The following is a 24729-nucleotide window of genomic DNA, read 5'->3' on the forward strand; positions in this document are numbered from 1 at the left end:
GAAAATGTCCGATTGCCGACGTGTAACAACTTTGGCCCTTGTCACTGCTTGGGCGGGTGACCGCATGGGAACACAGGGTACTGTTGGCAATTTTGCTTCCTATTTTTCTTTCTCCTTTCTTTTCGCAGCTGCAGCCCGATTCAGTCAGGGAGACGCCACCGTGTAATGAAGCGGCGTGCTGTGTGTCCAGCGCCTCGCCTCTCCTTGCCTCTCTCAGTCGTTTCTCGTGCTTGTCGTGTTGATATAGGCCGACTGGAGAGCGTCAGCTCTCGCGTCAGCTGAGCAGTAGGCTGGTCTGCAGCGAGTAGGAGGGAGAAAAATCATTAATTTAACGGCGCGTGGCCAAAGTACTCATACGCAAATTTAAAAGCCTGCTGCAGTGACCGGGAATCGAACCCGGATCAACTGCTTGGAAGGCAACTATGCTGACCATTACACCACCACCGCACAACCCGGCGCCCCCACGCCGCGCTGTGACGGCTTCCCGCCAGTCGGCAGCGGCCGATGGTGATCGTAGCCCTAGGCGCATTACGAGGTAGGCTAGGGGAGCACATGCGGATGCATTCGGACGGCGTATCCATGCACATTTCGCACCCTTTGGCAAGCGTCGGGGCCGGCGACGCAAGAAGACGCAGAGGACCGCCTTCTGGCGGCATTTTTAGGCAGTACAGTGCAGGATTCAGCGTCTGCAGCATTTTCTGGACAGAATGCTACGGCGCTTGACGGCAGTCCCACTTTATCTCGAGACACCTGCTCGGGAAGCAGCGTAAGATTGCTACTGGCCTCAGCATCGGTGGTTCAGTGGTAGAATGCTCGCCTGCCACGCGGGCGGCCCGGGTTCGATTCCCGGCCGATGCATCATTTTGCTTTTCCCGCGGTGCCGTGTGACTTGCGCGCTTGAGATGCACGATCCACAAGAATGTATAGCGGGATTCCCTTGAGAAGAACCGAGAACGCAGCACGCGCGGTTCCCCACAGCTTTCCTTTTCCTCTTCTCCCAGTAGAGCAAGAAGCCAAAAGCATTGCTCTGAGACTTTTGAGGTGCGCGCCTTGCCAGTCTGTATGCGCAAAGACGCTCGCAAAGAGAGAAGGGTGCCGACGCGGGACTCGGCACGAAATGTGCGAGAGACCATCCGATCCGTCGAACGAACGCCCAAATCCGGTGTGGTCTAGTGGCTAGGATACCTGGCTTTCACCCAGGAGGCCCGGGTTCGATTCCCGGTACCGGAACGGAATTTTTTCCACACGAATCGTCTCAAGTTTCAGCTGTGCGTGCTGCTCGCAATACAGCTACTGTTTCATGACCGCCAGCAGAACATGGACGAGCGGAGCAGACACACGGTGACCCTAGAAGTGGCGTGTGGCTTCATGCCACGTGTTTCCAGCGTAGGGCTGAGCAACCGTCCGCGTCGAGGCCCGTTAGCTCAGTTGGTTAGAGCGTCGTGCTAATAACGCGAAGGTCGTGGGTTCGATCCCCCCACGGGCCAGTACGCTTTTACTACTACGAAAGGGCAGCGCCGATTTCAGCTGGCGAGTGTGATGACCAAAAGATCATCGCCCTGCGTGGACGTTGACAGAGGATCCGAACCCGACTTGTCGGGAAGCGCTACAGCGTCCGCTCGGCAATGGCCACAATATGTTGAATACGCTGGTTCTCATACGGCAAAGAGAAAATGAAAGAAAATGTCCGATTGCCGACGTGTAACAACTTTGGCCCTTGTCACTGCTTGGGCGGGTGACCGCATGGGAACACAGGGTACTGTTGGCAATTTTGCTTCCTATTTTTCTTTCTCCTTTCTTTTCGCAGCTGCAGCCCGATTCAGTCAGGGAGACGCCACCGTGTAATGAAGCGGCGTGCTGTGTGTCCAGCGCCTCGCCTCTCCTTGCCTCTCTCAGTCGTTTCTCGTGCTTGTCGTGTTGATATAGGCCGACTGGAGAGCGTCAGCTCTCGCGTCAGCTGAGCAGTAGGCTGGTCTGCAGCGAGTAAGAGGGAGAAAAATCATTAATTTAACGGCGCGTGGCCAAAGTACTCATACGCAAATTTAAAAGCCTGCTGCAGTGACCGGGAATCGAACCCGGATCAACTGCTTGGAAGGCAACTATGCTGACCATTACACCACCACCGCACAACCCGGCGCCCCCACGCCGCGCTGTGACGGCTTCCCGCCAGTCGGCAGCGGCCGATGGTGATCGTAGCCCTAGGCGCATTACGAGGTAGGCTAGGGGAGCACATGCGGATGCATTCGGACGGCGTATCCATGCACATTTCGCACCCTTTGGCAAGCGTCGGGGCCGGCGACGCAAGAAGACGCAGAGGACCGCCTTCTGGCGGCATTTTTAGGCAGTACAGTGCAGGATTCAGCGTCTGCAGCATTTTCTGGACAGAATGCTACGGCGCTTGACGGCAGTCCCACTTTATCTCGAGACACCTGCTCGGGAAGCAGCGTAAGATTGCTACTGGCCTCAGCATCGGTGGTTCAGTGGTAGAATGCTCGCCTGCCACGCGGGCGGCCCGGGTTCGATTCCCGGCCGATGCATCATTTTGCTTTTCCCGCGGTGCCGTGTGACTTGCGCGCTTGAGATGCACGATCCACAAGAATGTATAGCGGGATTCCCTTGAGAAGAACCGAGAACGCAGCACGCGCGGTTCCCCACAGCTTTCCTTTTCCTCTTCTCCCAGTAGAGCAAGAAGCCAAAAGCATTGCTCTGAGACTTTTGAGGTGCGCGCCTTGCCAGTCTGTATGCGCAAAGACGCTCGCAAAGAGAGAAGGGTGCCGACGCGGGACTCGGCACGAAATGTGCGAGAGACCATCCGATCCGTCGAACGAACGCCCAAATCCGGTGTGGTCTAGTGGCTAGGATACCTGGCTTTCACCCAGGAGGCCCGGGTTCGATTCCCGGTACCGGAACGGAATTTTTTCCACACGAATCGTCTCAAGTTTCAGCTGTGCGTGCTGCTCGCAATACAGCTACTGTTTCATGACCGCCAGCAGAACATGGACGAGCGGAGCAGACACACGGTGACCCTAGAAGTGGCGTGTGGCTTCATGCCACGTGTTTCCAGCGTAGGGCTGAGCAACCGTCCGCGTCGAGGCCCGTTAGCTCAGTTGGTTAGAGCGTCGTGCTAATAACGCGAAGGTCGTGGGTTCGATCCCCCCACGGGCCAGTACGCTTTTACTACTACGAAAGGGCAGCGCCGATTTCAGCTGGCGAGTGTGATGACCAAAAGATCATCGCCCTGCGTGGACGTTGACAGAGGATCCGAACCCGACTTGTCGGGAAGCGCTACAGCGTCCGCTCGGCAATGGCCACAATATGTTGAATACGCTGGTTCTCATACGGCAAAGAGAAAATGAAAGAACATGTCCGATTGCCGACGTGTAACAACTTTGGCCCTTGTCACTGCTTGGGCGGGTGACCGCATGGGAACACAGGGTACTGTTGGCAATTTTGCTTCCTATTTTTCTTTCTCCTTTCTTTTCGCAGCTGCAGCCCGATTCAGTCAGGGAGACGCCACCGTGTAATGAAGCGGCGTGCTGTGTGTCCAGCGCCTCGCCTCTCCTTGCCTCTCTCAGTCGTTTCTCGTGCTTGTCGTGTTGATATAGGCCGACTGGAGAGCGTCAGCTCTCGCGTCAGCTGAGCAAAGTCGAGACAAGTCGAGACATACTGTAGGCTGGTCTGTAGCGAGTAAGAGGGAGAAAAAACATTAATTTAACGGCGCGTGGCGAAAGTACTCATACGCAAAATTAAAAGCCTGCTGCGGTGGCCGGGAATCGAACCCGGATCAACTGCTTGGAAGGCAACTATGCTGACCATTACACCACCACCGCACAACCCGGCGCCCCCACGCCGCGCTGTGACGGCTTCCCGCCAGTCGGCAGCGGCCGATGGTGATCGTAGCCCTAGGCGCATTACGAGGTAGGCTAGGGGAGCACATGCGGATGCATTCGGACGGCGTATCCATGCACATTTCGCACCCTTTGGCAAGCGTCGGGGCCGGCGACGCAAGAAGACGCAGAGGACCGCCTTCTGGCGGCATTTTTAGGCAGTACAGTGCAGGATTCAGCGTCTGCAGCATTTTCTGGACAGAATGCTACGGCGCTTGACGGCAGTCCCACTTTATCTCGAGACACCTGCTCGGGAAGCAGCGTAAGATTGCTACTGGCCTCAGCATCGGTGGTTCAGTGGTAGAATGCTCGCCTGCCACGTGGGCGGCCCGGGTTCGATTCCCGGCCGATGCATCATTTTGCTTTTCCCGCGGTGCCGTGTGACTTGCGCGCTTGAGATGCACGATCCACAAGAATGTATAGCGGGATTCCCTTGAGAAGAACCGAGAACGCAGCACGCGCGGTTCCCCACAGCTTTCCTTTTCCTCTTCTCCCAGTAGAGCAAGAAGCCAAAAGCATTGCTCTGAGACTTTTGAGGTGCGCGCCTTGCCAGTCTGTATGCGCAAAGACGCTCGCAAAGAGAGAAGGGTGCCGACGCGGGACTCGGCACGAAATGTGCGAGAGACCATCCGATCCGTCGAACGAACGCCCAAATCCGGTGTGGTCTAGTGGCTAGGATACCTGGCTTTCACCCAGGAGGCCCGGGTTCGATTCCCGGTACCGGAACGGAATTTTTTCCACACGAATCGTCTCAAGTTTCAGCTGTGCGTGCTGCTCGCAATACAGCTACTGTTTCATGACCGCCAGCAGAACATGGACGAGCGGAGCAGACACACGGTGACCCTAGAAGTGGCGTGTGGCTTCATGCCACGTGTTTCCAGCGTAGGGCTGAGCAACCGTCCGCGTCGAGGCCCGTTAGCTCAGTTGGTTAGAGCGTCGTGCTAATAACGCGAAGGTCGTGGGTTCGATCCCCCCACGGGCCAGTACGCTTTTACTACTACGAAAGGGCAGCGCCGATTTCAGCTGGCGAGTGTGATGACCAAAAGATCATCGCCCTGCGTGGACGTTGACAGAGGATCCGAACCCGACTTGTCGGGAAGCGCTACAGCGTCCGCTCGGCAATGGCCACAATATGTTGAATACGCTGGTTCTCATACGGCAAAGAGAAAATGAAAGAAAATGTCCGATTGCCGACGTGTAACAACTTTGGCCCTTGTCACTGCTTGGGCGGGTGACCGCATGGGAACACAGGGTACTGTTGGCAATTTTGCTTCCTATTTTTCTTTCTCCTTTCTTTTCGCAGCTGCAGCCCGATTCAGTCAGGGAGACGCCACCGTGTAATGAAGCGGCGTGCTGTGTGTCCAGCGCCTCGCCTCTCCTTGCCTCTCTCAGTCGTTTCTCGTGCTTGTCGTGTTGATATAGGCCGACTGGAGAGCGTCAGCTCTCGCGTCAGCTGAGCAAAGTCGAGACAAGTCGAGACATACTGTAGGCTGGTCTGTAGCGAGTAAGAGAGAGAAAAAACATTAATTTAACGGCGCGTGGCGAAAGTACTCATACGCAAAATTAAAAGCCTGCTGCGGTGGCCGGGAATCGAACCCGGATCAACTGCTTGGAAGGCAACTATGCTGACCATTACACCACCACCGCACAACCCGGCGCCCCCACGCCGCGCTGTGACGGCTTCCCGCCAGTCGGCAGCGGCCGATGGTGATCGTAGCCCTAGGCGCATTACGAGGTAGGCTAGGGGAGCACATGCGGATGCATTCGGACGGCGTATCCATGCACATTTCGCACCCTTTGGCAAGCGTCGGGGCCGGCGACGCAAGAAGACGCAGAGGACCGCCTTCTGGCGGCATTTTTAGGCAGTACAGTGCAGGATTCAGCGTCTGCAGCATTTTCTGGACAGAATGCTACGGCGCTTGACGGCAGTCCCACTTTATCTCGAGACACCTGCTCGGGAAGCAGCGTAAGATTGCTACTGGCCTCAGCATCGGTGGTTCAGTGGTAGAATGCTCGCCTGCCACGTGGGCGGCCCGGGTTCGATTCCCGGCCGATGCATCATTTTGCTTTTCCCGCGGTGCCGTGTGACTTGCGCGCTTGAGATGCACGATCCACAAGAATGTATAGCGGGATTCCCTTGAGAAGAACCGAGAACGCAGCACGCGCGGTTCCCCACAGCTTTCCTTTTCCTCTTCTCCCAGTAGAGCAAGAAGCCAAAAGCATTGCTCTGAGACTTTTGAGGTGCGCGCCTTGCCAGTCTGTATGCGCAAAGACGCTCGCAAAGAGAGAAGGGTGCCGACGCGGGACTCGGCACGAAATGTGCGAGAGACCATCCGATCCGTCGAACGAACGCCCAAATCCGGTGTGGTCTAGTGGCTAGGATACCTGGCTTTCACCCAGGAGGCCCGGGTTCGATTCCCGGTACCGGAACGGAATTTTTTCCACACGAATCGTCTCAAGTTTCAGCTGTGCGTGCTGCTCGCAATACAGCTACTGTTTCATGACCGCCAGCAGAACATGGACGAGCGGAGCAGACACACGGTGACCCTAGAAGTGGCGTGTGGCTTCATGCCACGTGTTTCCAGCGTAGGGCTGAGCAACCGTCCGCGTCGAGGCCCGTTAGCTCAGTTGGTTAGAGCGTCGTGCTAATAACGCGAAGGTCGTGGGTTCGATCCCCCCACGGGCCAGTACGCTTTTACTACTACGAAAGGGCAGCGCCGATTTCAGCTGGCGAGTGTGATGACCAAAAGATCATCGCCCTGCGTGGACGTTGACAGAGGATCCGAACCCGACTTGTCGGGAAGCGCTACAGCGTCCGCTCGGCAATGGCCACAATATGTTGAATACGCTGGTTCTCATACGGCAAAGAGAAAATGAAAGAAAATGTCCGATTGCCGACGTGTAACAACTTTGGCCCTTGTCACTGCTTGGGCGGGTGACCGCATGGGAACACAGGGTACTGTTGGCAATTTTGCTTCCTATTTTTCTTTCTCCTTTCTTTTCGCAGCTGCAGCCCGATTCAGTCAGGGAGACGCCACCGTGTAATGAAGCGGCGTGCTGTGTGTCCAGCGCCTCGCCTCTCCTTGCCTCTCTCAGTCGTTTCTCGTGCTTGTCGTGTTGATATAGGCCGACTGGAGAGCGTCAGCTCTCGCGTCAGCTGAGCAGTAGGCTGGTCTGCAGCGAGTAAGAGGGAGAAAAATCATTAATTTAACGGCGCGTGGCCAAAGTACTCATACGCAAATTTAAAAGCCTGCTGCAGTGACCGGGAATCGAACCCGGATCAACTGCTTGGAAGGCAACTATGCTGACCATTACACCACCACCGCACAACCCGGCGCCCCCACGCCGCGCTGTGACGGCTTCCCGCCAGTCGGCAGCGGCCGATGGTGATCGTAGCCCTAGGCGCATTACGAGGTAGGCTAGGGGAGCACATGCGGATGCATTCGGACGGCGTATCCATGCACATTTCGCACCCTTTGGCAAGCGTCGGGGCCGGCGACGCAAGAAGACGCAGAGGACCGCCTTCTGGCGGCATTTTTAGGCAGTACAGTGCAGGATTCAGCGTCTGCAGCATTTTCTGGACAGAATGCTACGGCGCTTGACGGCAGTCCCACTTTATCTCGAGACACCTGCTCGGGAAGCAGCGTAAGATTGCTACTGGCCTCAGCATCGGTGGTTCAGTGGTAGAATGCTCGCCTGCCACGCGGGCGGCCCGGGTTCGATTCCCGGCCGATGTATCATTTTGCTTTTCCCGCGGTGCCGTGTGACTTGCGCGCTTGAGATGCACGATCCACAAGAATGTATAGCGGGATTCCCTTGAGAAGAACCGAGAACGCAGCACGCGCGGTTCCCCACAGCTTTCCTTTTCCTCTTCTCCCAGTAGAGCAAGAAGCCAAAAGCATTGCTCTGAGACTTTTGAGGTGCGCGCCTTGCCAGTCTGTATGCGCAAAGACGCTCGCAAAGAGAGAAGGGTGCCGACGCGGGACTCGGCACGAAATGTGCGAGAGACCATCCGATCCGTCGAACGAACGCCCAAATCCGGTGTGGTCTAGTGGCTAGGATACCTGGCTTTCACCCAGGAGGCCCGGGTTCGATTCCCGGTACCGGAACGGAATTTTTTCCACACGAATCGTCTCAAGTTTCAGCTGTGCGTGCTGCTCGCAATACAGCTACTGTTTCATGACCGCCAGCAGAACATGGACGAGCGGAGCAGACACACGGTGACCCTAGAAGTGGCGTGTGGCTTCATGCCACGTGTTTCCAGCGTAGGGCTGAGCAACCGTCCGCGTCGAGGCCCGTTAGCTCAGTTGGTTAGAGCGTCGTGCTAATAACGCGAAGGTCGTGGGTTCGATCCCCCCACGGGCCAGTACGCTTTTACTACTACGAAAGGGCAGCGCCGATTTCAGCTGGCGAGTGTGATGACCAAAAGATCATCGCCCTGCGTGGACGTTGACAGAGGATCCGAACCCGACTTGTCGGGAAGCGCTACAGCGTCCGCTCGGCAATGGCCACAATATGTTGAATACGCTGGTTCTCATACGGCAAAGAGAAAATGAAAGAAAATGTCCGATTGCCGACGTGTAACAACTTTGGCCCTTGTCACTGCTTGGGCGGGTGACCGCATGGGAACACAGGGTACTGTTGGCAATTTTGCTTCCTATTTTTCTTTCTCCTTTCTTTTCGCAGCTGCAGCCCGATTCAGTCAGGGAGACGCCACCGTGTAATGAAGCGGCGTGCTGTGTGTCCAGCGCCTCGCCTCTCCTTGCCTCTCTCAGTCGTTTCTCGTGCTTGTCGTGTTGATATAGGCCGACTGGAGAGCGTCAGCTCTCGCGTCAGCTGAGCAAAGTCGAGACAAGTCGAGACATACTGTAGGCTGGTCTGTAGCGAGTAAGAGAGAGAAAAAACATTAATTTAACGGCGCGTGGCGAAAGTACTCATACGCAAAATTAAAAGCCTGCTGCGGTGGCCGGGAATCGAACCCGGATCAACTGCTTGGAAGGCAACTATGCTGACCATTACACCACCACCGCACAACCCGGCGCCCCCACGCCGCGCTGTGACGGCTTCCCGCCAGTCGGCAGCGGCCGATGGTGATCGTAGCCCTAGGCGCATTACGAGGTAGGCTAGGGGAGCACATGCGGATGCATTCGGACGGCGTATCCATGCACATTTCGCACCCTTTGGCAAGCGTCGGGGCCGGCGACGCAAGAAGACGCAGAGGACCGCCTTCTGGCGGCATTTTTAGGCAGTACAGTGCAGGATTCAGCGTCTGCAGCATTTTCTGGACAGAATGCTACGGCGCTTGACGGCAGTCCCACTTTATCTCGAGACACCTGCTCGGGAAGCAGCGTAAGATTGCTACTGGCCTCAGCATCGGTGGTTCAGTGGTAGAATGCTCGCCTGCCACGTGGGCGGCCCGGGTTCGATTCCCGGCCGATGCATCATTTTGCTTTTCCCGCGGTGCCGTGTGACTTGCGCGCTTGAGATGCACGATCCACAAGAATGTATAGCGGGATTCCCTTGAGAAGAACCGAGAACGCAGCACGCGCGGTTCCCCACAGCTTTCCTTTTCCTCTTCTCCCAGTAGAGCAAGAAGCCAAAAGCATTGCTCTGAGACTTTTGAGGTGCGCGCCTTGCCAGTCTGTATGCGCAAAGACGCTCGCAAAGAGAGAAGGGTGCCGACGCGGGACTCGGCACGAAATGTGCGAGAGACCATCCGATCCGTCGAACGAACGCCCAAATCCGGTGTGGTCTAGTGGCTAGGATACCTGGCTTTCACCCAGGAGGCCCGGGTTCGATTCCCGGTACCGGAACGGAATTTTTTCCACACGAATCGTCTCAAGTTTCAGCTGTGCGTGCTGCTCGCAATACAGCTACTGTTTCATGACCGCCAGCAGAACATGGACGAGCGGAGCAGACACACGGTGACCCTAGAAGTGGCGTGTGGCTTCATGCCACGTGTTTCCAGCGTAGGGCTGAGCAACCGTCCGCGTCGAGGCCCGTTAGCTCAGTTGGTTAGAGCGTCGTGCTAATAACGCGAAGGTCGTGGGTTCGATCCCCCCACGGGCCAGTACGCTTTTACTACTACGAAAGGGCAGCGCCGATTTCAGCTGGCGAGTGTGATGACCAAAAGATCATCGCCCTGCGTGGACGTTGACAGAGGATCCGAACCCGACTTGTCGGGAAGCGCTACAGCGTCCGCTCGGCAATGGCCACAATATGTTGAATACGCTGGTTCTCATACGGCAAAGAGAAAATGAAAGAAAATGTCCGATTGCCGACGTGTAACAACTTTGGCCCTTGTCACTGCTTGGGCGGGTGACCGCATGGGAACACAGGGTACTGTTGGCAATTTTGCTTCCTATTTTTCTTTCTCCTTTCTTTTCGCAGCTGCAGCCCGATTCAGTCAGGGAGACGCCACCGTGTAATGAAGCGGCGTGCTGTGTGTCCAGCGCCTCGCCTCTCCTTGCCTCTCTCAGTCGTTTCTCGTGCTTGTCGTGTTGATATAGGCCGACTGGAGAGCGTCAGCTCTCGCGTCAGCTGAGCAGTAGGCTGGTCTGCAGCGAGTAAGAGGGAGAAAAATCATTAATTTAACGGCGCGTGGCCAAAGTACTCATACGCAAATTTAAAAGCCTGCTGCAGTGACCGGGAATCGAACCCGGATCAACTGCTTGGAAGGCAACTATGCTGACCATTACACCACCACCGCACAACCCGGCGCCCCCACGCCGCGCTGTGACGGCTTCCCGCCAGTCGGCAGCGGCCGATGGTGATCGTAGCCCTAGGCGCATTACGAGGTAGGCTAGGGGAGCACATGCGGATGCATTCGGACGGCGTATCCATGCACATTTCGCACCCTTTGGCAAGCGTCGGGGCCGGCGACGCAAGAAGACGCAGAGGACCGCCTTCTGGCGGCATTTTTAGGCAGTACAGTGCAGGATTCAGCGTCTGCAGCATTTTCTGGACAGAATGCTACGGCGCTTGACGGCAGTCCCACTTTATCTCGAGACACCTGCTCGGGAAGCAGCGTAAGATTGCTACTGGCCTCAGCATCGGTGGTTCAGTGGTAGAATGCTCGCCTGCCACGCGGGCGGCCCGTGTTCGATTCCCGGCCGATGTATCATTTTGCTTTTCCCGCGGTGCCGTGTGACTTGCGCGCTTGAGATGCACGATCCACAAGAATGTATAGCGGGATTCCCTTGAGAAGAACCGAGAACGCAGCACGCGCGGTTCCCCACAGCTTTCCTTTTCCTCTTCTCCCAGTAGAGCAAGAAGCCAAAAGCATTGCTCTGAGACTTTTGAGGTGCGCGCCTTGCCAGTCTGTATGCGCAAAGACGCTCGCAAAGAGAGAAGGGTGCCGACGCGGGACTCGGCACGAAATGTGCGAGAGACCATCCGATCCGTCGAACGAACGCCCAAATCCGGTGTGGTCTAGTGGCTAGGATACCTGGCTTTCACCCAGGAGGCCCGGGTTCGATTCCCGGTACCGGAACGGAATTTTTTCCACACGAATCGTCTCAAGTTTCAGCTGTGCGTGCTGCTCGCAATACAGCTACTGTTTCATGACCGCCAGCAGAACATGGACGAGCGGAGCAGACACACGGTGACCCTAGAAGTGGCGTGTGGCTTCATGCCACGTGTTTCCAGCGTAGGGCTGAGCAACCGTCCGCGTCGAGGCCCGTTAGCTCAGTTGGTTAGAGCGTCGTGCTAATAACGCGAAGGTCGTGGGTTCGATCCCCCCACGGGCCAGTACGCTTTTACTACTACGAAAGGGCAGCGCCGATTTCAGCTGGCGAGTGTGATGACCAAAAGATCATCGCCCTGCGTGGACGTTGACAGAGGATCCGAACCCGACTTGTCGGGAAGCGCTACAGCGTCCGCTCGGCAATGGCCACAATATGTTGAATACGCTGGTTCTCATACGGCAAAGAGAAAATGAAAGAAAATGTCCGATTGCCGACGTGTAACAACTTTGGCCCTTGTCACTGCTTGGGCGGGTGACCGCATGGGAACACAGGGTACTGTTGGCAATTTTGCTTCCTATTTTTCTTTCTCCTTTCTTTTCGCAGCTGCAGCCCGATTCAGTCAGGGAGACGCCACCGTGTAATGAAGCGGCGTGCTGTGTGTCCAGCGCCTCGCCTCTCCTTGCCTCTCTCAGTCGTTTCTCGTGCTTGTCGTGTTGATATAGGCCGACTGGAGAGCGTCAGCTCTCGCGTCAGCTGAGCAAAGTCGAGACAAGTCGAGACATACTGTAGGCTGGTCTGTAGCGAGTAAGAGAGAGAAAAAACATTAATTTAACGGCGCGTGGCGAAAGTACTCATACGCAAAATTAAAAGCCTGCTGCGGTGGCCGGGAATCGAACCCGGATCAACTGCTTGGAAGGCAACTATGCTGACCATTACACCACCACCGCACAACCCGGCGCCCCCACGCCGCGCTGTGACGGCTTCCCGCCAGTCGGCAGCGGCCGATGGTGATCGTAGCCCTAGGCGCATTACGAGGTAGGCTAGGGGAGCACATGCGGATGCATTCGGACGGCGTATCCATGCACATTTCGCACCCTTTGGCAAGCGTCGGGGCCGGCGACGCAAGAAGACGCAGAGGACCGCCTTCTGGCGGCATTTTTAGGCAGTACAGTGCAGGATTCAGCGTCTGCAGCATTTTCTGGACAGAATGCTACGGCGCTTGACGGCAGTCCCACTTTATCTCGAGACACCTGCTCGGGAAGCAGCGTAAGATTGCTACTGGCCTCAGCATCGGTGGTTCAGTGGTAGAATGCTCGCCTGCCACGTGGGCGGCCCGGGTTCGATTCCCGGCCGATGCATCATTTTGCTTTTCCCGCGGTGCCGTGTGACTTGCGCGCTTGAGATGCACGATCCACAAGAATGTATAGCGGGATTCCCTTGAGAAGAACCGAGAACGCAGCACGCGCGGTTCCCCACAGCTTTCCTTTTCCTCTTCTCCCAGTAGAGCAAGAAGCCAAAAGCATTGCTCTGAGACTTTTGAGGTGCGCGCCTTGCCAGTCTGTATGCGCAAAGACGCTCGCAAAGAGAGAAGGGTGCCGACGCGGGACTCGGCACGAAATGTGCGAGAGACCATCCGATCCGTCGAACGAACGCCCAAATCCGGTGTGGTCTAGTGGCTAGGATACCTGGCTTTCACCCAGGAGGCCCGGGTTCGATTCCCGGTACCGGAACGGAATTTTTTCCACACGAATCGTCTCAAGTTTCAGCTGTGCGTGCTGCTCGCAATACAGCTACTGTTTCATGACCGCCAGCAGAACATGGACGAGCGGAGCAGACACACGGTGACCCTAGAAGTGGCGTGTGGCTTCATGCCACGTGTTTCCAGCGTAGGGCTGAGCAACCGTCCGCGTCGAGGCCCGTTAGCTCAGTTGGTTAGAGCGTCGTGCTAATAACGCGAAGGTCGTGGGTTCGATCCCCCCACGGGCCAGTACGCTTTTACTACTACGAAAGGGCAGCGCCGATTTCAGCTGGCGAGTGTGATGACCAAAAGATCATCGCCCTGCGTGGACGTTGACAGAGGATCCGAACCCGACTTGTCGGGAAGCGCTACAGCGTCCGCTCGGCAATGGCCACAATATGTTGAATACGCTGGTTCTCATACGGCAAAGAGAAAATGAAAGAAAATGTCCGATTGCCGACGTGTAACAACTTTGGCCCTTGTCACTGCTTGGGCGGGTGACCGCATGGGAACACAGGGTACTGTTGGCAATTTTGCTTCCTATTTTTCTTTCTCCTTTCTTTTCGCAGCTGCAGCCCGATTCAGTCAGGGAGACGCCACCGTGTAATGAAGCGGCGTGCTGTGTGTCCAGCGCCTCGCCTCTCCTTGCCTCTCTCAGTCGTTTCTCGTGCTTGTCGTGTTGATATAGGCCGACTGGAGAGCGTCAGCTCTCGCGTCAGCTGAGCAGTAGGCTGGTCTGCAGCGAGTAAGAGGGAGAAAAATCATTAATTTAACGGCGCGTGGCCAAAGTACTCATACGCAAATTTAAAAGCCTGCTGCAGTGACCGGGAATCGAACCCGGATCAACTGCTTGGAAGGCAACTATGCTGACCATTACACCACCACCGCACAACCCGGCGCCCCCACGCCGCGCTGTGACGGCTTCCCGCCAGTCGGCAGCGGCCGATGGTGATCGTAGCCCTAGGCGCATTACGAGGTAGGCTAGGGGAGCACATGCGGATGCATTCGGACGGCGTATCCATGCACATTTCGCACCCTTTGGCAAGCGTCGGGGCCGGCGACGCAAGAAGACGCAGAGGACCGCCTTCTGGCGGCATTTTTAGGCAGTACAGTGCAGGATTCAGCGTCTGCAGCATTTTCTGGACAGAATGCTACGGCGCTTGACGGCAGTCCCACTTTATCTCGAGACACCTGCTCGGGAAGCAGCGTAAGATTGCTACTGGCCTCAGCATCGGTGGTTCAGTGGTAGAATGCTCGCCTGCCACGCGGGCGGCCCGGGTTCGATTCCCGGCCGATGCATCATTTTGCTTTTCCCGCGGTGCCGTGTGACTTGCGCGCTTGAGATGCACGATCCACAAGAATGTATAGCGGGATTCCCTTGAGAAGAACCGAGAACGCAGCACGCGCGGTTCCCCACAGCTTTCCTTTTCCTCTTCTCCCAGTAGAGCAAGAAGCCAAAAGCATTGCTCTGAGACTTTTGAGGTGCGCGCCTTGCCAGTCTGTATGCGCAAAGACGCTCGCAAAGAGAGAAGGGTGCCGACGCGGGACTCGGCACGAAATGTGCGAGAGACCATCCGATCCGTCGAACGAACGCCCAAATCCGGTGTGGTCTAGTGGCTAGGATACCTGGCTTTCACCCAGGAGGCCCGGGTTCGATTCCCGGTACCGGAACGGAATTTTTTCCACACGAATCGTCTCAAGTTTCAGCTGTGCGTGCTGCTCGCAATACAGCTACTGTTTCATGACCGCCAGCAGAACATGGACGAGCGGAGCAGACACACGGTGACCCTAGAAGTGGCGTGTGGCTTCATGCCACGTGTTTCCAGCGTAGGGCTGAGCAACCGTCCGCGTCGAGGCCCGTTAGCTCAGTTGGTTAGAGCGTCGTGCTAATAACGCGAAGGTCGTGGGTTCGATCCCCCCACGGGCCAGTACGCTTTTACTACTACGAAAGGGCAGCGCCGATTTCAGCTGGCGAGTGTGATGACCAAAAGATCATCGCCCTGCGTGGACGTTGACAGAGGATCCGAACCCGACTTGTCGGGAAGCGCTACAGCGTCCGCTCGGCAATGGCCACAATATGTTGAATACGCTGGTTCTCATACGGCAAAGAGAAAATGAAAGAAAATGTCCGATTGCCGACGTGTAACAACTTTGGCCCTTGTCACTGCTTGGGCGGGTGACCGCATGGGAACACAGGGTACTGTTGGCAATTTTGCTTCCTATTTTTCTTTCTCCTTTCTTTTCGCAGCTGCAGCCCGATTCAGTCAGGGAGACGCCACCGTGTAATGAAGCGGCGTGCTGTGTGTCCAGCGCCTCGCCTCTCCTTGCCTCTCTCAGTCGTTTCTCGTGCTTGTCGTGTTGATATAGGCCGACTGGAGAGCGTCAGCTCTCGCGTCAGCTGAGCAAAGTCGAGACAAGTCGAGACATACTGTAGGCTGGTCTGTAGCGAGTAAGAGGGAGAAAAAACATTAATTTAACGGCGCGTGGCGAAAGTACTCATACGCAAAATTAAAAGCCTGCTGCGGTGGCCGGGAATCGAACCCGGATCAACTGCTTGGAAGGCAACTATGCTGACCATTACACCACCACCGCACAACCCGGCGCCCCCACGCCGCGCTGTGACGGCTTCCCGCCAGTCGGCAGCGGCCGATGGTGATCGTAGCCCTAGGCGCATTACGAGGTAGGCTAGGGGAGCACATGCGGATGCATTCGGACGGCGTATCCATGCACATTTCGCACCCTTTGGCAAGCGTCGGGGCCGGCGACGCAAGAAGACGCAGAGGACCGCCTTCTGGCGGCATTTTTAGGCAGTACAGTGCAGGATTCAGCGTCTGCAGCATTTTCTGGACAGAATGCTACGGCGCTTGACGGCAGTCCCACTTTATCTCGAGACACCTGCTCGGGAAGCAGCGTAAGATTGCTACTGGCCTCAGCATCGGTGGTTCAGTGGTAGAATGCTCGCCTGCCACGCGGGCGGCCCGGGTTCGATTCCCGGCCGATGCATCATTTTGCTTTTCCCGCGGTGCCGTGTGACTTGCGCGCTTGAGATGCACGATCCACAAGAATGTATAGCGGGATTCCCTTGAGAAGAACCGAGAACGCAGCACGCGCGGTTCCCCACAGCTTTCCTTTTCCTCTTCTCCCAGTAGAGCAAGAAGCCAAAAGCATTGCTCTGAGACTTTTGAGGTGCGCGCCTTGCCAGTCTGTATGCGCAAAGACGCTCGCAAAGAGAGAAGGGTGCCGACGCGGGACTCGGCACGAAATGTGCGAGAGACCATCCGATCCGTCGAACGAACGCCCAAATCCGGTGTGGTCTAGTGGCTAGGATACCTGGCTTTCACCCAGGAGGCCCGGGTTCGATTCCCGGTACCGGAACGGAATTTTTTCCACACGAATCGTCTCAAGTTTCAGCTGTGCGTGCTGCTCGCAATACAGCTACTGTTTCATGACCGCCAGCAGAACATGGACGAGCGGAGCAGACACACGGTGACCCTAGAAGTGGCGTGTGGCTTCATGCCACGTGTTTCCAGCGTAGGGCTGAGCAACCGTCCGCGTCGAGGCCCGTTAGCTCAGTTGGTTAGAGCGTCGTGCTAATAACGCGAAGGTCGTGGGTTCGATCCCCCCACGGGCCAGTACGCTTTTACTACTACGAAAGGGCAGCGCCGATTTCAGCTGGCGAGTGTGATGACCAAAAGATCATCGCCCTGCGTGGACGTTGACAGAGGATCCGAACCCGACTTGTCGGGAAGCGCTACAGCGTCCGCTCGGCAATGGCCACAATATGTTGAATACGCTGGTTCTCATACGGCAAAGAGAAAATGAAAGAAAATGTCCGATTGCCGACGTGTAACAACTTTGGCCCTTGTCACTGCTTGGGCGGGTGACCGCATGGGAACACAGGGTACTGTTGGCAATTTTGCTTCCTATTTTTCTTTCTCCTTTCTTTTCGCAGCTGCAGCCCGATTCAGTCAGGGAGACGCCACCGTGTAATGAAGCGGCGTGCTGTGTGTCCAGCGCCTCGCCTCTCCTTGCCTCTCTCAGTCGTTTCTCGTGCTTGTCGTGTTGATATAGGCCGACTGGAGAGCGTCAGCTCTCGCGTCAGCTGAGCAAAGTCGAGACAAGTCGAGACATACTGTAGGCTGGTCTGTAGCGAGTAAGAGGGAGAAAAAACATTAATTTAACGGCGCGTGGCGAAAGTACTCATACGCAAAATTAAAAGCCTGCTGCGGTGGCCGGGAATCGAACCCGGATCAACTGCTTGGAAGGCAACTATGCTGACCATTACACCACCACCGCACAACCCGGCGCCCCCACGCCGCGCTGTGACGGCTTCCCGCCAGTCGGCAGCGGCCGATGGTGATCGTAGCCCTAGGCGCATTACGAGGTAGGCTAGGGGAGCACATGCGGATGCATTCGGACGGCGTATCCATGCACATTTCGCACCCTTTGGCAAGCGTCGGGGCCGGCGACGCAAGAAGACGCAGAGGACCGCCTTCTGGCGGCATTTTTAGGCAGTACAGTGCAGGATTCAGCGTCTGCAGCATTTTCTGGACAGAATGCTACGGCGCTTGACGGCAGTCCCACTTTATCTCGAGACACCTGCTCGGGAAGCAGCGTAAGATTGCTACTGGCCTCAGCATCGGTGGTTCAGTGGTAGAATGCTCGCCTGCCACGCGGGCGGCCCGGGTTCGATTCCCGGCCGATGCATCATTTTGCTTTTCCCGCGGTGCCGTGTGACTTGCGCGCTTGAGATGCACGATCCACAAGAATGTATAGCGGGATTCCCTTGAGAAGAACCGAGAACGCAGCACGCGCGGTTCCCCACAGCTTTCCTTTTCCTCTTCTCCCAGTAGAGCAAGAAGCCAAAAGCATTGCTCTGAGACTTTTGAGGTGCGCGCCTTGCCAGTCTGTATGCGCAAAGACGCTCGCAAAGAGAGAAGGGTGCCGACGCGGGACTCGGCACGAAATGTGCGAGAGACCATCCGATCCGTCGAACGAACGCCCAAATCCGGTGTGGTCTAGTGGCTAGGATACCTGGCTTTCACCCAGGAGGCCCGGGTTCGATTCCCGGTACCGGAACGGAATTTTTTCCACACGAATCGTCTCAAGTTTCAGCTGTGCGTGCTGCTCGCAATACAGCTACTGTTTCATGACCGCCAGCAGAACATGGACGAGCGGAGCAGACACACGGTGACCCTAGAAGTGGCGTGTGGCTTCATGCCACGTGTTTCCAGCGTAGGGCTGAGCAACCGTCCGCGTCGAGGCCCGTTAGCTCAGTTGGTTAGAGCGTCGTGCTAATAACGCGAAGGTCGTGGGTTCGATCCCCCCACGGGCCAGTACGCTTTTACTACTACGAAAGGGCAGCGCCGATTTCAGCTGGCGAGTGTGATGACCAAAAGATCATCGCCCTGCGTGGACGTTGACAGAGGATCCGAACCCGACTTGTCGGGAAGCGCTACAGCGTCCGCTCGGCAATGGCCACAATATGTTGAATACGCTGGTTCTCATACGGCAAAGAGAAAATGAAAGAAAATGTCCGATTGCCGACGTGTAACAACTTTGGCCCTTGTCACTGCTTGGGCGGGTGACCGCATGGGAACACAGGGTACTGTTGGCAATTTTGCTTCCTATTTTTCTTTCTCCTTTCTTTTCGCAGCTGCAGCCCGATTCAGTCAGGGAGACGCCACCGTGTAATGAAGCGGCGTGCTGTGTGTCCAGCGCCTCGCCTCTCCTTGCCTCTCTCAGTCGTTTCTCGTGCTTGTCGTGTTGATATAGGCCGACTGGAGAGCGTCAGCTCTCGCGTCAGCTGAGCAAAGTCGAGACAAGTCGAGACATACTGTAGGCTGGTCTGTAGCGAGTAAGAGAGAGAAAAAACATTAATTTAACGGCGCGTGGCGAAAGTACTCATACGCAAAATTAAAAGCCTGCTGCGGTGGCCGGGAATCGAACCCGGATCAACTGCTTGGAAGGCAACTATGCTGACCATTACACCACCACCGCACAACCCGGCGCCCCCACGCCGCGCTGTGACGGCTTCCCGCCAGTCGGCAGCGGCCGATGGTGATCGTAGCCCTAGGCGCATTACGAGGTAGGCTAGGGGAGCACATGCGGATGCATTCGGACGGCGTATCCATGCACATTTCGCACCCTTTGGCAAGCGTCGGGGCCGGCGACGCAAGAAGACGCAGAGGACCGCCTTCTGGCGGCATTTTTAGGCAGTACAGTGCAGGATTCAGCGTCTGCAGCATTTTCTGGACAGAATGCTACGGCGCTTGACGGCAGTCCCACTTTATCTCGAGACACCTGCTCGGGAAGCAGCGTAAGATTGCTACTGGCCTCAGCATCGGTGGTTCAGTGGTAGAATGCTCGCCTGCCACGTGGGCGGCCCGGGTTCGATTCCCGGCCGATGCATCATTTTGCTTTTCCCGCGGTGCCGTGTGACTTGCGCGCTTGAGATGCACGATCCACAAGAATGTATAGCGGGATTCCCTTGAGAAGAACCGAGAACGCAGCACGCGCGGTTCCCCACAGCTTTCCTTTTCCTCTTCTCCCAGTAGAGCAAGAAGCCAAAAGCATTGCTCTGAGACTTTTGAGGTGCGCGCCTTGCCAGTCTGTATGCGCAAAGACGCTCGCAAAGAGAGAAGGGTGCCGACGCGGGACTCGGCACGAAATGTGCGAGAGACCATCCGATCCGTCGAACGAACGCCCAAATCCGGTGTGGTCTAGTGGCTAGGATACCTGGCTTTCACCCAGGAGGCCCGGGTTCGATTCCCGGTACCGGAACGGAATTTTTTCCACACGAATCGTCTCAAGTTTCAGCTGTGCGTGCTGCTCGCAATACAGCTACTGTTTCATGACCGCCAGCAGAACATGGACGAGCGGAGCAGACACACGGTGACCCTAGAAGTGGCGTGTGGCTTCATGCCACGTGTTTCCAGCGTAGGGCTGAGCAACCGTCCGCGTCGAGGCCCGTTAGCTCAGTTGGTTAGAGCGTCGTGCTAATAACGCGAAGGTCGTGGGTTCGATCCCCCCACGGGCCAGTACGCTTTTACTACTACGAAAGGGCAGCGCCGATTTCAGCTGGCGAGTGTGATGACCAAAAGATCATCGCCCTGCGTGGACGTTGACAGAGGATCCGAACCCGACTTGTCGGGAAGCGCTACAGCGTCCGCTCGGCAATGGCCACAATATGTTGAATACGCTGGTTCTCATACGGCAAAGAGAAAATGAAAGAAAATGTCCGATTGCCGACGTGTAACAACTTTGGCCCTTGTCACTGCTTGGGCGGGTGACCGCATGGGAACACAGGGTACTGTTGGCAATTTTGCTTCCTATTTTTCTTTCTCCTTTCTTTTCGCAGCTGCAGCCCGATTCAGTCAGGGAGACGCCACCGTGTAATGAAGCGGCGTGCTGTGTGTCCAGCGCCTCGCCTCTCCTTGCCTCTCTCAGTCGTTTCTCGTGCTTGTCGTGTTGATATAGGCCGACTGGAGAGCGTCAGCTCTCGCGTCAGCTGAGCAAAGTCGAGACAAGTCGAGACATACTGTAGGCTGGTCTGTAGCGAGTAAGAGGGAGAAAAAACATTAATTTAACGGCGCGTGGCGAAAGTACTCATACGCAAAATTAAAAGCCTGCTGCGGTGGCCGGGAATCGAACCCGGATCAACTGCTTGGAAGGCAACTATGCTGACCATTACACCACCACCGCACAACCCGGCGCCCCCACGCCGCGCTGTGACGGCTTCCCGCCAGTCGGCAGCGGCCGATGGTGATCGTAGCCCTAGGCGCATTACGAGGTAGGCTAGGGGAGCACATGCGGATGCATTCGGACGGCGTATCCATGCACATTTCGCACCCTTTGGCAAGCGTCGGGGCCGGCGACGCAAGAAGACGCAGAGGACCGCCTTCTGGCGGCATTTTTAGGCAGTACAGTGCAGGATTCAGCGTCTGCAGCATTTTCTGGACAGAATGCTACGGCGCTTGACGGCAGTCCCACTTTATCTCGAGACACCTGCTCGGGAAGCAGCGTAAGATTGCTACTGGCCTCAGCATCGGTGGTTCAGTGGTAGAATGCTCGCCTGCCACGCGGGCGGCCCGGGTTCGATTCCCGGCCGATGCATCATTTTGCTTTTCCCGCGGTGCCGTGTGACTTGCGCGCTTGAGATGCACGATCCACAAGAATGTATAGCGGGATTCCCTTGAGAAGAACCGAGAACGCAGCACGCGCGGTTCCCCACAGCTTTCCTTTTCCTCTTCTCCCAGTAGAGCAAGAAGCCAAAAGCATTGCTCTGAGACTTTTGAGGTGCGCGCCTTGCCAGTCTGTATGCGCAAAGACGCTCGCAAAGAGAGAAGGGTGCCGACGCGGGACTCGGCACGAAATGTGCGAGAGACCATCCGATCCGTCGAACGAACGCCCAAATCCGGTGTGGTCTAGTGGCTAGGATACCTGGCTTTCACCCAGGAGGCCCGGGTTCGATTCCCGGTACCGGAACGGAATTTTTTCCACACGAATCGTCTCAAGTTTCAGCTGTGCGTGCTGCTCGCAATACAGCTACTGTTTCATGACCGCCAGCAGAACATGGACGAGCGGAGCAGACACACGGTGACCCTAGAAGTGGCGTGTGGCTTCATGCCACGTGTTTCCAGCGTAGGGCTGAGCAACCGTCCGCGTCGAGGCCCGTTAGCTCAGTTGGTTAGAGCGTCGTGCTAATAACGCGAAGGTCGTGGGTTCGATCCCCCCACGGGCCAGTACGCTTTTACTACTACGAAAGGGCAGCGCCGATTTCAGCTGGCGAGTGTGATGACCAAAAGATCATCGCCCTGCGTGGACGTTGACAGAGGATCCGAACCCGACTTGTCGGGAAGCGCTACAGCGTCCGCTCGGCAATGGCCACAATATGTTGAATACGCTGGTTCTCATACGGCAAAGAGAAAATGAAAGAAAATGTCCGATTGCCGACGTGTAACAACTTTGGCCCTTGTCACTGCTTGGGCGGGTGACCGCATGGGAACACAGGGTACTGTTGGCAATTTTGCTTCCTATTTTTCTTTCTCCTTTCTTTTCGCAGCTGCAGCCCGATTCAGTCAGGGAGACGCCACCGTGTAATGAAGCGGCGTGCTGTGTGTCCAGCGCCTCGCCTCTCCTTGCCTCTCTCAGTCGTTTCTCGTGCTTGTCGTGTTGATATAGGCCGACTGGAGAGCGTCAGCTCTCGCGTCAGCTGAGCAAAGTCGAGACAAGTCGAGACATACTGTAGGCTGGTCTGTAGCGAGTAAGAGGGAGAAAAAACATTAATTTAACGGCGCGTGGCGAAAGTACTCATACGCAAAATTAAAAGCCTGCTGCGGTGGCCGGGAATCGAACCCGGATCAACTGCTTGGAAGGCAACTATGCTGACCATTACACCACCACCGCACAACCCGGCGCCCCCACGCCGCGCTGTGACGGCTTCCCGCCAGTCGGCAGCGGCCGATGGTGATCGTAGCCCTAGGCGCATTACGAGGTAGGCTAGGGGAGCACATGCGGATGCATTCGGACGGCGTATCCATGCACATTTCGCACCCTTTGGCAAGCGTCGGGGCCGGCGACGCAAGAAGACGCAGAGGACCGCCTTCTGGCGGCATTTTTAGGCAGTACAGTGCAGGATTCAGCGTCTGCAGCATTTTCTGGACAGAATGCTACGGCGCTTGACGGCAGTCCCACTTTATCTCGAGACACCTGCTCGGGAAGCAGCGTAAGATTGCTACTGGCCTCAGCATCGGTGGTTCAGTGGTAGAATGCTCGCCTGCCACGCGGGCGGCCCGGGTTCGATTCCCGGCCGATGCATCATTTTGCTTTTCCCGCGGTGCCGTGTGACTTGCGCGCTTGAGATGCACGATCCACAAGAATGTATAGCGGGATTCCCTTGAGAAGAACCGAGAACGCAGCACGCGCGGTTCCCCACAGCTTTCCTTTTCCTCTTCTCCCAGTAGAGCAAGAAGCCAAAAGCATTGCTCTGAGACTTTTGAGGTGCGCGCCTTGCCAGTCTGTATGCGCAAAGACGCTCGCAAAGAGAGAAGGGTGCCGACGCGGGACTCGGCACGAAATGTGCGAGAGACCATCCGATCCGTCGAACGAACGCCCAAATCCGGTGTGGTCTAGTGGCTAGGATACCTGGCTTTCACCCAGGAGGCCCGGGTTCGATTCCCGGTACCGGAACGGAATTTTTTCCACACGAATCGTCTCAAGTTTCAGCTGTGCGTGCTGCTCGCAATACAGCTACTGTTTCATGACCGCCAGCAGAACATGGACGAGCGGAGCAGACACACGGTGACCCTAGAAGTGGCGTGTGGCTTCATGCCACGTGTTTCCAGCGTAGGGCTGAGCAACCGTCCGCGTCGAGGCCCGTTAGCTCAGTTGGTTAGAGCGTCGTGCTAATAACGCGAAGGTCGTGGGTTCGATCCCCCCACGGGCCAGTACGCTTTTACTACTACGAAAGGGCAGCGCCGATTTCAGCTGGCGAGTGTGATGACCAAAAGATCATCGCCCTGCGTGGACGTTGACAGAGGATCCGAACCCGACTTGTCGGGAAGCGCTACAGCGTCCGCTCGGCAATGGCCACAATATGTTGAATACGCTGGTTCTCATACGGCAAAGAGAAAATGAAAGAAAATGTCCGATTGCCGACGTGTAACAACTTTGGCCCTTGTCACTGCTTGGGCGGGTGACCGCATGGGAACACAGGGTACTGTTGGCAATTTTGCTTCCTATTTTTCTTTCTCCTTTCTTTTCGCAGCTGCAGCCCGATTCAGTCAGGGAGACGCCACCGTGTAATGAAGCGGCGTGCTGTGTGTCCAGCGCCTCGCCTCTCCTTGCCTCTCTCAGTCGTTTCTCGTGCTTGTCGTGTTGATATAGGCCGACTGGAGAGCGTCAGCTCTCGCGTCAGCTGAGCAAAGTCGAGACAAGTCGAGACATACTGTAGGCTGGTCTGTAGCGAGTAAGAGGGAGAAAAAACATTAATTTAACGGCGCGTGGCGAAAGTACTCATACGCAAAATTAAAAGCCTGCTGCGGTGGCCGGGAATCGAACCCGGATCAACTGCTTGGAAGGCAACTATGCTGACCATTACACCACCACCGCACAACCCGGCGCCCCCACGCCGCGCTGTGACGGCTTCCCGCCAGTCGGCAGCGGCCGATGGTGATCGTAGCCCTAGGCGCATTACGAGGTAGGCTAGGGGAGCACATGCGGATGCATTCGGACGGCGTATCCATGCACATTTCGCACCCTTTGGCAAGCGTCGGGGCCGGCGACGCAAGAAGACGCAGAGGACCGCCTTCTGGCGGCATTTTTAGGCAGTACAGTGCAGGATTCAGCGTCTGCAGCATTTTCTGGACAGAATGCTACGGCGCTTGACGGCAGTCCCACTTTATCTCGAGACACCTGCTCGGGAAGCAGCGTAAGATTGCTACTGGCCTCAGCATCGGTGGTTCAGTGGTAGAATGCTCGCCTGCCACGCGGGCGGCCCGGGTTCGATTCCCGGCCGATGCATCATTTTGCTTTTCCCGCGGTGCCGTGTGACTTGCGCGCTTGAGATGCACGATCCACAAGAATGTATAGCGGGATTCCCTTGAGAAGAACCGAGAACGCAGCACGCGCGGTTCCC

At 56.4% G+C, this 24729-nt stretch overlaps 58 non-coding genes across 58 annotated transcripts; 43 read left to right on the plus strand and 15 right to left on the minus strand.

The window, feature by feature from the left end:
* Window positions 1-375: 375 nt before the first annotated feature.
* Window positions 376-447, minus strand: Trnag-ucc (transfer RNA glycine (anticodon UCC)). The gene has a single exon. It is a non-coding gene; the product is annotated as a tRNA-Gly (tRNA).
* Window positions 448-787: 340 nt separating this feature from the next.
* Trnag-gcc (transfer RNA glycine (anticodon GCC)) lies at window positions 788-858 on the plus strand. The gene has a single exon. It is a non-coding gene; the product is annotated as a tRNA-Gly (tRNA).
* A 300-nt stretch (window positions 859-1158) lies between these two features.
* On the plus strand, window positions 1159-1230 carry Trnae-uuc (transfer RNA glutamic acid (anticodon UUC)). The gene has a single exon. It is a non-coding gene; the product is annotated as a tRNA-Glu (tRNA).
* A 183-nt stretch (window positions 1231-1413) lies between these two features.
* Trnai-aau (transfer RNA isoleucine (anticodon AAU)) lies at window positions 1414-1487 on the plus strand. Its single transcript has one exon. It is a non-coding gene; the product is annotated as a tRNA-Ile (tRNA).
* A 567-nt stretch (window positions 1488-2054) lies between these two features.
* On the minus strand, window positions 2055-2126 carry Trnag-ucc (transfer RNA glycine (anticodon UCC)). The gene has a single exon. It is a non-coding gene; the product is annotated as a tRNA-Gly (tRNA).
* A 340-nt stretch (window positions 2127-2466) lies between these two features.
* Window positions 2467-2537, plus strand: Trnag-gcc (transfer RNA glycine (anticodon GCC)). Its single transcript has one exon. It is a non-coding gene; the product is annotated as a tRNA-Gly (tRNA).
* Window positions 2538-2837: 300 nt separating this feature from the next.
* Window positions 2838-2909, plus strand: Trnae-uuc (transfer RNA glutamic acid (anticodon UUC)). Its single transcript has one exon. It is a non-coding gene; the product is annotated as a tRNA-Glu (tRNA).
* Window positions 2910-3092: 183 nt separating this feature from the next.
* Trnai-aau (transfer RNA isoleucine (anticodon AAU)) lies at window positions 3093-3166 on the plus strand. The gene has a single exon. It is a non-coding gene; the product is annotated as a tRNA-Ile (tRNA).
* Window positions 3167-3758: 592 nt separating this feature from the next.
* On the minus strand, window positions 3759-3830 carry Trnag-ucc (transfer RNA glycine (anticodon UCC)). The gene has a single exon. It is a non-coding gene; the product is annotated as a tRNA-Gly (tRNA).
* A 340-nt stretch (window positions 3831-4170) lies between these two features.
* On the plus strand, window positions 4171-4241 carry Trnag-gcc (transfer RNA glycine (anticodon GCC)). The gene has a single exon. It is a non-coding gene; the product is annotated as a tRNA-Gly (tRNA).
* Window positions 4242-4541: 300 nt separating this feature from the next.
* Trnae-uuc (transfer RNA glutamic acid (anticodon UUC)) lies at window positions 4542-4613 on the plus strand. The gene has a single exon. It is a non-coding gene; the product is annotated as a tRNA-Glu (tRNA).
* A 183-nt stretch (window positions 4614-4796) lies between these two features.
* On the plus strand, window positions 4797-4870 carry Trnai-aau (transfer RNA isoleucine (anticodon AAU)). Its single transcript has one exon. It is a non-coding gene; the product is annotated as a tRNA-Ile (tRNA).
* A 592-nt stretch (window positions 4871-5462) lies between these two features.
* Trnag-ucc (transfer RNA glycine (anticodon UCC)) lies at window positions 5463-5534 on the minus strand. Its single transcript has one exon. It is a non-coding gene; the product is annotated as a tRNA-Gly (tRNA).
* A 340-nt stretch (window positions 5535-5874) lies between these two features.
* Window positions 5875-5945, plus strand: Trnag-gcc (transfer RNA glycine (anticodon GCC)). The gene has a single exon. It is a non-coding gene; the product is annotated as a tRNA-Gly (tRNA).
* A 300-nt stretch (window positions 5946-6245) lies between these two features.
* Window positions 6246-6317, plus strand: Trnae-uuc (transfer RNA glutamic acid (anticodon UUC)). Its single transcript has one exon. It is a non-coding gene; the product is annotated as a tRNA-Glu (tRNA).
* A 183-nt stretch (window positions 6318-6500) lies between these two features.
* On the plus strand, window positions 6501-6574 carry Trnai-aau (transfer RNA isoleucine (anticodon AAU)). Its single transcript has one exon. It is a non-coding gene; the product is annotated as a tRNA-Ile (tRNA).
* A 567-nt stretch (window positions 6575-7141) lies between these two features.
* Window positions 7142-7213, minus strand: Trnag-ucc (transfer RNA glycine (anticodon UCC)). The gene has a single exon. It is a non-coding gene; the product is annotated as a tRNA-Gly (tRNA).
* Window positions 7214-7553: 340 nt separating this feature from the next.
* On the plus strand, window positions 7554-7624 carry Trnag-gcc (transfer RNA glycine (anticodon GCC)). Its single transcript has one exon. It is a non-coding gene; the product is annotated as a tRNA-Gly (tRNA).
* A 300-nt stretch (window positions 7625-7924) lies between these two features.
* Trnae-uuc (transfer RNA glutamic acid (anticodon UUC)) lies at window positions 7925-7996 on the plus strand. The gene has a single exon. It is a non-coding gene; the product is annotated as a tRNA-Glu (tRNA).
* A 183-nt stretch (window positions 7997-8179) lies between these two features.
* Window positions 8180-8253, plus strand: Trnai-aau (transfer RNA isoleucine (anticodon AAU)). Its single transcript has one exon. It is a non-coding gene; the product is annotated as a tRNA-Ile (tRNA).
* Window positions 8254-8845: 592 nt separating this feature from the next.
* Window positions 8846-8917, minus strand: Trnag-ucc (transfer RNA glycine (anticodon UCC)). The gene has a single exon. It is a non-coding gene; the product is annotated as a tRNA-Gly (tRNA).
* A 340-nt stretch (window positions 8918-9257) lies between these two features.
* Trnag-gcc (transfer RNA glycine (anticodon GCC)) lies at window positions 9258-9328 on the plus strand. The gene has a single exon. It is a non-coding gene; the product is annotated as a tRNA-Gly (tRNA).
* A 300-nt stretch (window positions 9329-9628) lies between these two features.
* Window positions 9629-9700, plus strand: Trnae-uuc (transfer RNA glutamic acid (anticodon UUC)). The gene has a single exon. It is a non-coding gene; the product is annotated as a tRNA-Glu (tRNA).
* A 183-nt stretch (window positions 9701-9883) lies between these two features.
* Window positions 9884-9957, plus strand: Trnai-aau (transfer RNA isoleucine (anticodon AAU)). The gene has a single exon. It is a non-coding gene; the product is annotated as a tRNA-Ile (tRNA).
* Window positions 9958-10524: 567 nt separating this feature from the next.
* Window positions 10525-10596, minus strand: Trnag-ucc (transfer RNA glycine (anticodon UCC)). Its single transcript has one exon. It is a non-coding gene; the product is annotated as a tRNA-Gly (tRNA).
* Window positions 10597-10936: 340 nt separating this feature from the next.
* Trnag-gcc (transfer RNA glycine (anticodon GCC)) lies at window positions 10937-11007 on the plus strand. The gene has a single exon. It is a non-coding gene; the product is annotated as a tRNA-Gly (tRNA).
* Window positions 11008-11307: 300 nt separating this feature from the next.
* Trnae-uuc (transfer RNA glutamic acid (anticodon UUC)) lies at window positions 11308-11379 on the plus strand. Its single transcript has one exon. It is a non-coding gene; the product is annotated as a tRNA-Glu (tRNA).
* A 183-nt stretch (window positions 11380-11562) lies between these two features.
* On the plus strand, window positions 11563-11636 carry Trnai-aau (transfer RNA isoleucine (anticodon AAU)). The gene has a single exon. It is a non-coding gene; the product is annotated as a tRNA-Ile (tRNA).
* A 592-nt stretch (window positions 11637-12228) lies between these two features.
* Trnag-ucc (transfer RNA glycine (anticodon UCC)) lies at window positions 12229-12300 on the minus strand. Its single transcript has one exon. It is a non-coding gene; the product is annotated as a tRNA-Gly (tRNA).
* A 340-nt stretch (window positions 12301-12640) lies between these two features.
* On the plus strand, window positions 12641-12711 carry Trnag-gcc (transfer RNA glycine (anticodon GCC)). The gene has a single exon. It is a non-coding gene; the product is annotated as a tRNA-Gly (tRNA).
* A 300-nt stretch (window positions 12712-13011) lies between these two features.
* Window positions 13012-13083, plus strand: Trnae-uuc (transfer RNA glutamic acid (anticodon UUC)). Its single transcript has one exon. It is a non-coding gene; the product is annotated as a tRNA-Glu (tRNA).
* A 183-nt stretch (window positions 13084-13266) lies between these two features.
* Trnai-aau (transfer RNA isoleucine (anticodon AAU)) lies at window positions 13267-13340 on the plus strand. Its single transcript has one exon. It is a non-coding gene; the product is annotated as a tRNA-Ile (tRNA).
* A 567-nt stretch (window positions 13341-13907) lies between these two features.
* On the minus strand, window positions 13908-13979 carry Trnag-ucc (transfer RNA glycine (anticodon UCC)). Its single transcript has one exon. It is a non-coding gene; the product is annotated as a tRNA-Gly (tRNA).
* Window positions 13980-14319: 340 nt separating this feature from the next.
* Trnag-gcc (transfer RNA glycine (anticodon GCC)) lies at window positions 14320-14390 on the plus strand. Its single transcript has one exon. It is a non-coding gene; the product is annotated as a tRNA-Gly (tRNA).
* Window positions 14391-14690: 300 nt separating this feature from the next.
* On the plus strand, window positions 14691-14762 carry Trnae-uuc (transfer RNA glutamic acid (anticodon UUC)). Its single transcript has one exon. It is a non-coding gene; the product is annotated as a tRNA-Glu (tRNA).
* A 183-nt stretch (window positions 14763-14945) lies between these two features.
* Trnai-aau (transfer RNA isoleucine (anticodon AAU)) lies at window positions 14946-15019 on the plus strand. Its single transcript has one exon. It is a non-coding gene; the product is annotated as a tRNA-Ile (tRNA).
* A 592-nt stretch (window positions 15020-15611) lies between these two features.
* On the minus strand, window positions 15612-15683 carry Trnag-ucc (transfer RNA glycine (anticodon UCC)). Its single transcript has one exon. It is a non-coding gene; the product is annotated as a tRNA-Gly (tRNA).
* A 340-nt stretch (window positions 15684-16023) lies between these two features.
* Window positions 16024-16094, plus strand: Trnag-gcc (transfer RNA glycine (anticodon GCC)). Its single transcript has one exon. It is a non-coding gene; the product is annotated as a tRNA-Gly (tRNA).
* Window positions 16095-16394: 300 nt separating this feature from the next.
* On the plus strand, window positions 16395-16466 carry Trnae-uuc (transfer RNA glutamic acid (anticodon UUC)). The gene has a single exon. It is a non-coding gene; the product is annotated as a tRNA-Glu (tRNA).
* A 183-nt stretch (window positions 16467-16649) lies between these two features.
* Window positions 16650-16723, plus strand: Trnai-aau (transfer RNA isoleucine (anticodon AAU)). Its single transcript has one exon. It is a non-coding gene; the product is annotated as a tRNA-Ile (tRNA).
* A 592-nt stretch (window positions 16724-17315) lies between these two features.
* Trnag-ucc (transfer RNA glycine (anticodon UCC)) lies at window positions 17316-17387 on the minus strand. The gene has a single exon. It is a non-coding gene; the product is annotated as a tRNA-Gly (tRNA).
* A 340-nt stretch (window positions 17388-17727) lies between these two features.
* Window positions 17728-17798, plus strand: Trnag-gcc (transfer RNA glycine (anticodon GCC)). The gene has a single exon. It is a non-coding gene; the product is annotated as a tRNA-Gly (tRNA).
* Window positions 17799-18098: 300 nt separating this feature from the next.
* On the plus strand, window positions 18099-18170 carry Trnae-uuc (transfer RNA glutamic acid (anticodon UUC)). The gene has a single exon. It is a non-coding gene; the product is annotated as a tRNA-Glu (tRNA).
* A 183-nt stretch (window positions 18171-18353) lies between these two features.
* Window positions 18354-18427, plus strand: Trnai-aau (transfer RNA isoleucine (anticodon AAU)). The gene has a single exon. It is a non-coding gene; the product is annotated as a tRNA-Ile (tRNA).
* Window positions 18428-19019: 592 nt separating this feature from the next.
* Trnag-ucc (transfer RNA glycine (anticodon UCC)) lies at window positions 19020-19091 on the minus strand. The gene has a single exon. It is a non-coding gene; the product is annotated as a tRNA-Gly (tRNA).
* Window positions 19092-19431: 340 nt separating this feature from the next.
* On the plus strand, window positions 19432-19502 carry Trnag-gcc (transfer RNA glycine (anticodon GCC)). Its single transcript has one exon. It is a non-coding gene; the product is annotated as a tRNA-Gly (tRNA).
* Window positions 19503-19802: 300 nt separating this feature from the next.
* Trnae-uuc (transfer RNA glutamic acid (anticodon UUC)) lies at window positions 19803-19874 on the plus strand. The gene has a single exon. It is a non-coding gene; the product is annotated as a tRNA-Glu (tRNA).
* A 183-nt stretch (window positions 19875-20057) lies between these two features.
* Window positions 20058-20131, plus strand: Trnai-aau (transfer RNA isoleucine (anticodon AAU)). Its single transcript has one exon. It is a non-coding gene; the product is annotated as a tRNA-Ile (tRNA).
* A 592-nt stretch (window positions 20132-20723) lies between these two features.
* On the minus strand, window positions 20724-20795 carry Trnag-ucc (transfer RNA glycine (anticodon UCC)). Its single transcript has one exon. It is a non-coding gene; the product is annotated as a tRNA-Gly (tRNA).
* Window positions 20796-21135: 340 nt separating this feature from the next.
* Window positions 21136-21206, plus strand: Trnag-gcc (transfer RNA glycine (anticodon GCC)). Its single transcript has one exon. It is a non-coding gene; the product is annotated as a tRNA-Gly (tRNA).
* A 300-nt stretch (window positions 21207-21506) lies between these two features.
* Window positions 21507-21578, plus strand: Trnae-uuc (transfer RNA glutamic acid (anticodon UUC)). The gene has a single exon. It is a non-coding gene; the product is annotated as a tRNA-Glu (tRNA).
* Window positions 21579-21761: 183 nt separating this feature from the next.
* Trnai-aau (transfer RNA isoleucine (anticodon AAU)) lies at window positions 21762-21835 on the plus strand. The gene has a single exon. It is a non-coding gene; the product is annotated as a tRNA-Ile (tRNA).
* Window positions 21836-22427: 592 nt separating this feature from the next.
* On the minus strand, window positions 22428-22499 carry Trnag-ucc (transfer RNA glycine (anticodon UCC)). The gene has a single exon. It is a non-coding gene; the product is annotated as a tRNA-Gly (tRNA).
* A 340-nt stretch (window positions 22500-22839) lies between these two features.
* Trnag-gcc (transfer RNA glycine (anticodon GCC)) lies at window positions 22840-22910 on the plus strand. The gene has a single exon. It is a non-coding gene; the product is annotated as a tRNA-Gly (tRNA).
* Window positions 22911-23210: 300 nt separating this feature from the next.
* Trnae-uuc (transfer RNA glutamic acid (anticodon UUC)) lies at window positions 23211-23282 on the plus strand. The gene has a single exon. It is a non-coding gene; the product is annotated as a tRNA-Glu (tRNA).
* A 183-nt stretch (window positions 23283-23465) lies between these two features.
* Trnai-aau (transfer RNA isoleucine (anticodon AAU)) lies at window positions 23466-23539 on the plus strand. The gene has a single exon. It is a non-coding gene; the product is annotated as a tRNA-Ile (tRNA).
* A 592-nt stretch (window positions 23540-24131) lies between these two features.
* On the minus strand, window positions 24132-24203 carry Trnag-ucc (transfer RNA glycine (anticodon UCC)). Its single transcript has one exon. It is a non-coding gene; the product is annotated as a tRNA-Gly (tRNA).
* Window positions 24204-24543: 340 nt separating this feature from the next.
* Trnag-gcc (transfer RNA glycine (anticodon GCC)) lies at window positions 24544-24614 on the plus strand. The gene has a single exon. It is a non-coding gene; the product is annotated as a tRNA-Gly (tRNA).
* The last annotated feature ends 115 nt before the right edge of the window (window positions 24615-24729 follow it).

This window comes from Schistocerca cancellata, unplaced genomic scaffold, assembly GCF_023864275.1.
Source record: "Schistocerca cancellata isolate TAMUIC-IGC-003103 unplaced genomic scaffold, iqSchCanc2.1 HiC_scaffold_684, whole genome shotgun sequence".
Lineage (NCBI taxonomy): Eukaryota > Metazoa > Arthropoda > Insecta > Orthoptera > Acrididae > Schistocerca > Schistocerca cancellata.